The sequence below is a fragment of the Etheostoma spectabile genome, chromosome 2 (assembly GCF_008692095.1).
Source record: "Etheostoma spectabile isolate EspeVRDwgs_2016 chromosome 2, UIUC_Espe_1.0, whole genome shotgun sequence".
NCBI lineage: Eukaryota > Metazoa > Chordata > Actinopteri > Perciformes > Percidae > Etheostoma > Etheostoma spectabile.
In genome coordinates, this window is record NC_045734.1 from 13,436,069 (window position 1) to 13,443,418 (window position 7,350).

A 7,350-nucleotide genomic window follows, 5' to 3' on the forward strand; every position below is an offset into this window, starting at 1 on the left:
TTAAAGCACAATAAGGGTGGAGTGAAGAGTATCGGCCCATTCAGATATCTCCTTTACAGGTGACTCTATCTGTGTTTATACTGTCAACAGTTGGAATTAATGTAGTCTATATGTAGGTAAGTTTGGATTGATAAAGGAGGCCAACAACTGGCCACCTCTCTATTTTTAGACTATTTTTACGATTAAATTAAGGATAAATAATAAATTGTGATTAGATTAGGCTATAGGAATATATTGCCTCTGAGAGACAGGGTGGAATGTTTATCTGACAATGTATTTTATAGTGAATTGTGTTGTGTAGTTGTAGGCTACCAGTGTTGGGAGTAACGCGTCACAAAAATAATAATGTTACAGTAATGTATTGCTTTTTTGCTGTAACGCAGTAATATAAGGCATTACTAATTCACCAACACCATAGAATTCACCAACACCGCAAAACATTTTGTCAGTGAAAAAAAAGTCTGTGTTATTTCCTGTTGCTGGAATTTGATGGCTGAGATGACTGCAGAGATGGATACATTTGTGAGATCAACATTATTTTCAAGAATGATGCTGCGTTCAAGCAAGATGCTGTCCCATCCTGTCCTGTTCCTGTGGTAAGAGCCAGAACCAGAGACGGTACAGGCAACATCTGTGTCCCAGCAGGTAACAGTGTGTCAGTGTGGACAACATGGCGGAAATTAATGTTTAGGCTTGCTACATGTAATGTCATTGCATTTTATCAGTGGTGGAAAGTAACTATGCCGTACTTCAATACAATTGTAAGGTACTTTTAATTAAGTATTTTCATTTTCTCTTACTTGCCTATTTAGAGACAGTAATAATTTAAGATAACTAATTACTCACAAATAACAGTAACTAGTAATCTATAATGTATTACATTTTGGAAATAATGTGCCCAACACCGTAGGCTACATATTACTATTCCATATTATCATTTACACCAGCTTCACACCTATGTAAATTGTTCGGCTGCAACTATCAATTATTTTCATTATGGGCTGATCTGTCGATTAATTTTTGCGATAAAATTATGAATTATGTGGCCTAGTCACAATTTACCAGAGCCATGGTGGCGTGAGCAACAAAACTCCATATTCAGTTTACAATTATATAAAACATAGAAAGCAGCAAATCTAAACATTTGAGAGGCAGAAACTAGAGAATATTTAACATTTTTGTTATGTTAATGATATGAAAAAACGATTTATCAATTAAAAAAAATAATATTGGTAATCTGTTAACAAATTACTTTCTAATAAACCATTTAGTCTATAGCTTTGAATATAATTAGAAAGTAGCCATCATGGTGTTACGTAGTAAATGGATAGGTGGTCAAATGGTCCGACACATGGCTTCTAGCTGATTTATAAAGCAAAGTAAACTAGATGAGTTAGATTTGATCTATACATCTATCCCACTCACTGTGTGTGTGTGTGTTTGTGTGTGTGTTTGTGTGTGTGTGTGTGTGTGTGTGTGTGCGCTTGTGCGTTTGAGTGTGCTTCTAAAAGATTGATGATGGAGGGCTGGAAGATAAAGTTACTGATGGCGCTGGAATTCAGCACTCTATTCTACTAAAACCAAATTGGCGAAAATGCTTTGTAATATATCTTTATAATCAACCGGATAAATAGCTATCCACAGAAAACTGTTTTGCTGAGCAAATTTATTACACCATCTGCACCCTGAGTACTCCTTCAGGAAAGGTTGGGAAAGGGTCTTGGGATAACTCCCCGCAGGCAAACAGTCAAGACAGGACAGATACTTATCATGCAGAAAAGAGGCAGAAATAAAGGATTTAAGTGGTAAGCTCATTGTCATTGTGCTTACAGGGACTTGACTGTCACACATAGAGGTAAGTCTGTTTATATGGTAAACACACACACACACACACACACACACACACACACACACACACACACACACACACACATAATTAACTAAAGGCAATGCACATTTAATAATTTTGGGGGATGGGGGTTGGACAGCAGAGTCATGATGTGTGTAAGACAAATGGAGGTTTCTTCTCAAACAGTGATCCATTTGTTTATGCATAGGCCCTCAACACACACAAACACACACTGTTTATCGCTTTTGATACATTCACTGCCCTCGGCATCTCATTTCCTCAGCTTTGCCCTGAGTCATCACAATATACCACTCTGCTATTGGCTACTGGGCCTGATCATCCCCCTGACCCTCCAATCCACTGTGTCTCCTACCCTTTTTGCCCACAAATGCTATTTCTCTCTATGTCACTCTCTCTTTTCTCCCCCCTCTTTTTCTCCCTGTTTCTTCTTTTCTCTCTGTCCCCAGATATCAGGTGTGTTACCTGAGACCCATATCATTAGTTAATCACCCTGGGACACCCAATCTACACAGCATGACAGAACTCTCCCTTGGAGAGGTGTGTGTGTGTGTGCATGTGTGCGTGTGTGTGTATGTGACAAAAGAAAAAAGAAAGAGAGAAGGGAGAGTGGGGGTGCTTGGGAGGAGCCAAAAGCTGCTGAGAGAGCTGGGAGGGAGACTGGGCAGGAGACTGCAAACAACGAGAGACTTAGCAGTAAATTGGGCAAAAATTAGGAAGCAGAATGAGTTTGGATTGTGCAGGGCTCGGAAATAAAATTGACACACAAGGCAAATGTCCTGATGTATGCCTTAGTTTGGGGGGGGAACTGCTCATTTGTCACATACTTACATGCTTGTCTAGTTATAAATAAATGAAAGTAATACAACTGAATTAAACAGGTAATATAAAGCAACAATAAAGTAGAATGGCAATACTCGGAGAATAGAGAGTTTCAATATCTTTCTTATTTTTGTGAACTGGACTCTATTTGGGAGGACTGTGCTTCCATTTGTGGTCTGTTCTGCTCCCTAGTGGACAACCAATATTATTACAAGTAAAGTAACCAAAAGTCAGCTCCTAACAGTATTTTTGAAAGGCCTATATTTGCGAGATTTTTTGTTAGATGTTTTTAAGTGACAACCTACACCAGCTCATACAGATACTGTAATCCCTATGAGGCATGGCATTACCTGCACACAAGGAATCCTACCTCTTCTGATTTGTGATATTGGGATACATAAATAAAATTGAATTGAACACTCCTCATGCCAGATGATTAATTGATAATAGAGCTCCTTCAGCAGTTGAAGTACAGATGAAACATTTGCAAAAATGTTCTGGATGCATAATAATTAAGAAAAAAGCCATATTGCCCAAAATGACAACATTTCTCAGAGCACAACAATATGGCATATGACTCCCCCAACACTTAGACCATCTGATAAGGAAAAACTCCCCTAAAGAACACTTCAGGAAAACCTCAGGAAAAGCAATAGAGAAAGGATCCCCCCAAAACTAATGCCACTAATGGTGTAAAGCAAGATGTGTTAAAAACATACCTATGAGTTTGAGAACTGCCCAACAAGAACAGGGTGACAATATTGTTCTTAAACAACATATTATGTCCACTATCTTCAGTATGTCCCTGGCTTATACGCACTCAATTACCAGTTTACTAAGGGGAGAGAGGGAATTGTATTGATTATTATTTCATAGAGAGCTGTAGCAAGAGTATAGATGAGGAAACATTCCATCAGAACGCTCATTTTTGCTAAGATATGGAAGATGTTTTCTCTGACAGAAGACAAGAAATTAATTTTCTGTTCTTCGTGGACTAGGAATATTGTTTCTCAATTGGGAAGCCAGGAGTCTCAGTAGTCACAATTTGTCATGACTTGGTCAGCACAGGAAAAGGACAGCCAAGCACTGGCAGAATATGAAGAAACTGGTTTATGTGTAGCTGCTGGAGAACAGCCTGGAGGTCTGTAGGGACAGACAACATTGTACATGTGCTCTAGCATGCACAGTTGACCATTCAAGTGGAGTAGAAGAGGTTAACATGGGAGAATTTGGGCAGGTTTACTAAGCGGAGCTTGCAGCCTTCTTGATGGAACAACTGGATGACTTGTTTCAATTTCTTGCGTCAAAATTGAGTTTATTTTGAGAGTGAATCATGTGTCTTGCAGTCCAGGATTTTCATAGCAGTCAATTTATCTGTGGTATATATACTTAGGGATCTAAAAAAGACACTGAATCCAAGAATTAAGCCATTTATTTCTTACATTGTCCACATGTCAAAAGATGAATGCAACTACAATATGCAGCATGTTGTGCAATAGAATAGTTACGGGATAAAAGGTTATAAGTGAATTAGTTTTGGACTGTTTGGAAAGTAGGTAAACAGTGCTATGTTGATTTTTATACTTGTCCCCTCAGTTCTGTTTAGGAGCTAATGAAATAAGTTGAGCAGTGTTGTAAGAGCTATATGAATTGGTTGCAAAAACAAGAAATTTGGAGCAAACTTGAGACATTGTCCATTTCACTCTATCTATCTATCTATCTCTCTCTCTCTCTCTCTCTATCTCTCTCTCTATCTATCTATCTATCTATCTATGAAGCTCTCAGTGTACACTGACTTAGCACTTCATTAGATGGAATACATTACACAACCAGATGAAAAATTTGAACTTTGCCATTCTTATTTTCATTTTGGTTGCCAGAGTGTCCGTGTGATTCATCTCAGTGGTCATTTTTGAGGCTTTAATTACTTAGTGGTATTGTATTAGATTACATCATCAACAAAACTTTAAAAGTACCTCGTAAAATAATGCAATCCACTAAGCCTCAGGACCGCCCAATCATTAGGTCTACATACATAAAATACACTTCTTTTTATACGGTGTGAACATAAAGTGAACATTATAAGCCTCATTTATTACAGGGCTGCTGTATTAGATTGCAGTGTAATTTGAAATCCCAAATTCATAGGAGGGCTTAGCATATTTCTCTACAAGCTTGTGGCAATACTATAATTTATATTTTAGGAGAGAAAATAATTATGACCAGAGAGACTCCTCTTCTGTAAGAACTGTACTGCAGCTTACCATTCACTCTGACCTGCCAGGAGCAGGAAAGGAAGAGAGATCCTTTTTACTTTTTCTTTTGCACGTACATAAGACTGCAAGAAATGTAGATAAGGAAAAAATATGAAATGTGTCAGGAGAAGTCAAGAAGCTTAAATCCCCCCTCCACCTAAGGAGAAAAAACAAAGAAGAACAAAAGAAATTGTGGGGGGAACAAAACTAACATAATTTAGAAAGATACAGCAAAAGATAAATGTGATTACACTGGTCCATTTGAACAAAGCCACGCATCATACAGATGTCCTTTGAACATTTATTTCCACATTTCCATCGTAAGAAACCATGAAAACTACAAAGAAAATAAACACATAAAATACAATGAGTCAAATATACTTCTTTCAGTCATTTTACAGTCTTTTAAACATGTTTCATTAACTAGGCGGGCCCCACAATGTTAGTGTCACAACAAAAGAAATTACAACCAATATTAAACAAATATAACAAGGCTGAAATACAAAAGCACAATTACCGTGTGCGCCTCTTGGACCGTGCAAAATCTTAGTTTGAGCTCGTACATTCTCTCTGCGTACCTTTTTACCCACAGTGCAACAGGTGTGGCCTTCGGTAAACTCTGGTCATTTGCCCTTTGACTTCAACATAAAAAATAGTATTTGTAATAAAGAACAAAATGTAAACAAAAAACATTTTTAATGTAAAATATTTTAGTACAATTTTAGATCAAACAACCTTTTTTAAACTCTTACTTATTACATTGTTTAAGGTTTTTAATTGCCGTATGAATTTGCACACTAATGGAATTATCAAAAATATGGACTAACATGTAATCTCAGTAGCACTGTCTCTCAGACAGTTGCAATAAATGACAACAAGATACACAAAAATGAGCTGAAGAACTAACTGATTAAAATTGAAATTTGATTGAAAAGTAATTTTCATTTAATTTCAATTTGATTTGAAACCCCAGTTTACGTTATGTACTTCACAAGTCCTGTTACAGTTGAATAATAATGTGCTGTATAGTCACAGGTCACAAACTCAGTTTGGTGTAATGTGTAGTAATCACCACCAGGGGGAGAAGCACCATAACCAAACAATCTGCAGTATGTTTAGTTGATTCCTCATAGTGTGGGACTAGGCAACATCACAAAATTCTCCTCAGCACTCTTTCTATTAATCTTTTCTTAATTGTGTATGTTTATTTCTTTAACGTAAATACAAAGGCTCTCTGAACAATGCACCACCAGGTTTCATGTGACTCTGGCTCTCCCAACTTCAAATCAAAGACATCCTGTTAGGTCCCATGATTTAAAACTTGGGCCTGTCGATACATTTCCAAACGCAGGAAACACATGCCATTATATCTTAATCCTAACTGAAATGAAAAATTACAGCCGGATGCATTTAGATGGCACAAGAGAACAGCCATTTAGGGAGTAAACTCTCTCTCTCTCTCTCTCTCTCTCTCTCTCTCTCTCTCTCTCTCTCTCTCTCTCTCTCTTTCTCTCTCATTCTCTGGCTTCTATTCCTCTCTTATACTGGCATACTGGCTCTGTAATCAGCGCTCTCAGCGATGGCCATTTTGTTTCTGCCTGCCTTATCTCCTCTTTGCAGTTTCCCTCCCTGTCATTACTCTGCTATTAGCTTTTCATCCTGGGGCTAAAACACAGGAATCACACTGACCTTATGGTCACAACTATGCTCCAAAACGTCTGCTTTGCAAGATAACACTTTGCAAGAGTATTCTCAAACACACTATGCACACACACACACATACTGTACATATAGAGTCATGTTTGAGGCTCACTCACCTATACAACTATCCTTGTGTACAAACCCACAACGTTCTGGACAAAATCATAAAAAAACATCTTCACACACTTTATTGTTTCAATTTTGCTAAAATGGAATGAAACAGTTACTTGAGTTGAGTTGAAACTAACCAAAACCAAATGTTTCATTTTCACTGAAGAACAGAGATTATAAGAAATCAATTGAAGGTTGAAGCACACCTAAGTCTCTCTCTAGTTCAGTGTCTGTCTTCTCAAATCCTAATGGAAACAGACAGAGGAGGCGAGAGAGAGGGAGATTATTGCTATAATACACCATTATTTCCAACAGTGTAATTTAATCCCTCTCATTGCTGTTTGATTGAAACTCATACCATTACAGTATATTAAATTGAACTGCATTGAACGAGAGAGAGACATATTCTAAAAGGCCAAGTGTATGTGGAAACCGCTATACTTATGTGTACTTTCGGTCTGAGGCTGTTTTTCATCGACTAGGTCCCTTAGTTTCAATTAAGGAAAATCTTGTTGCTGCAACATACAGAGGGCCTTTTTTTCAATGATGACATTTTTACGTGTCACAGTAGGAAAACCCCATGTGTAGATAATA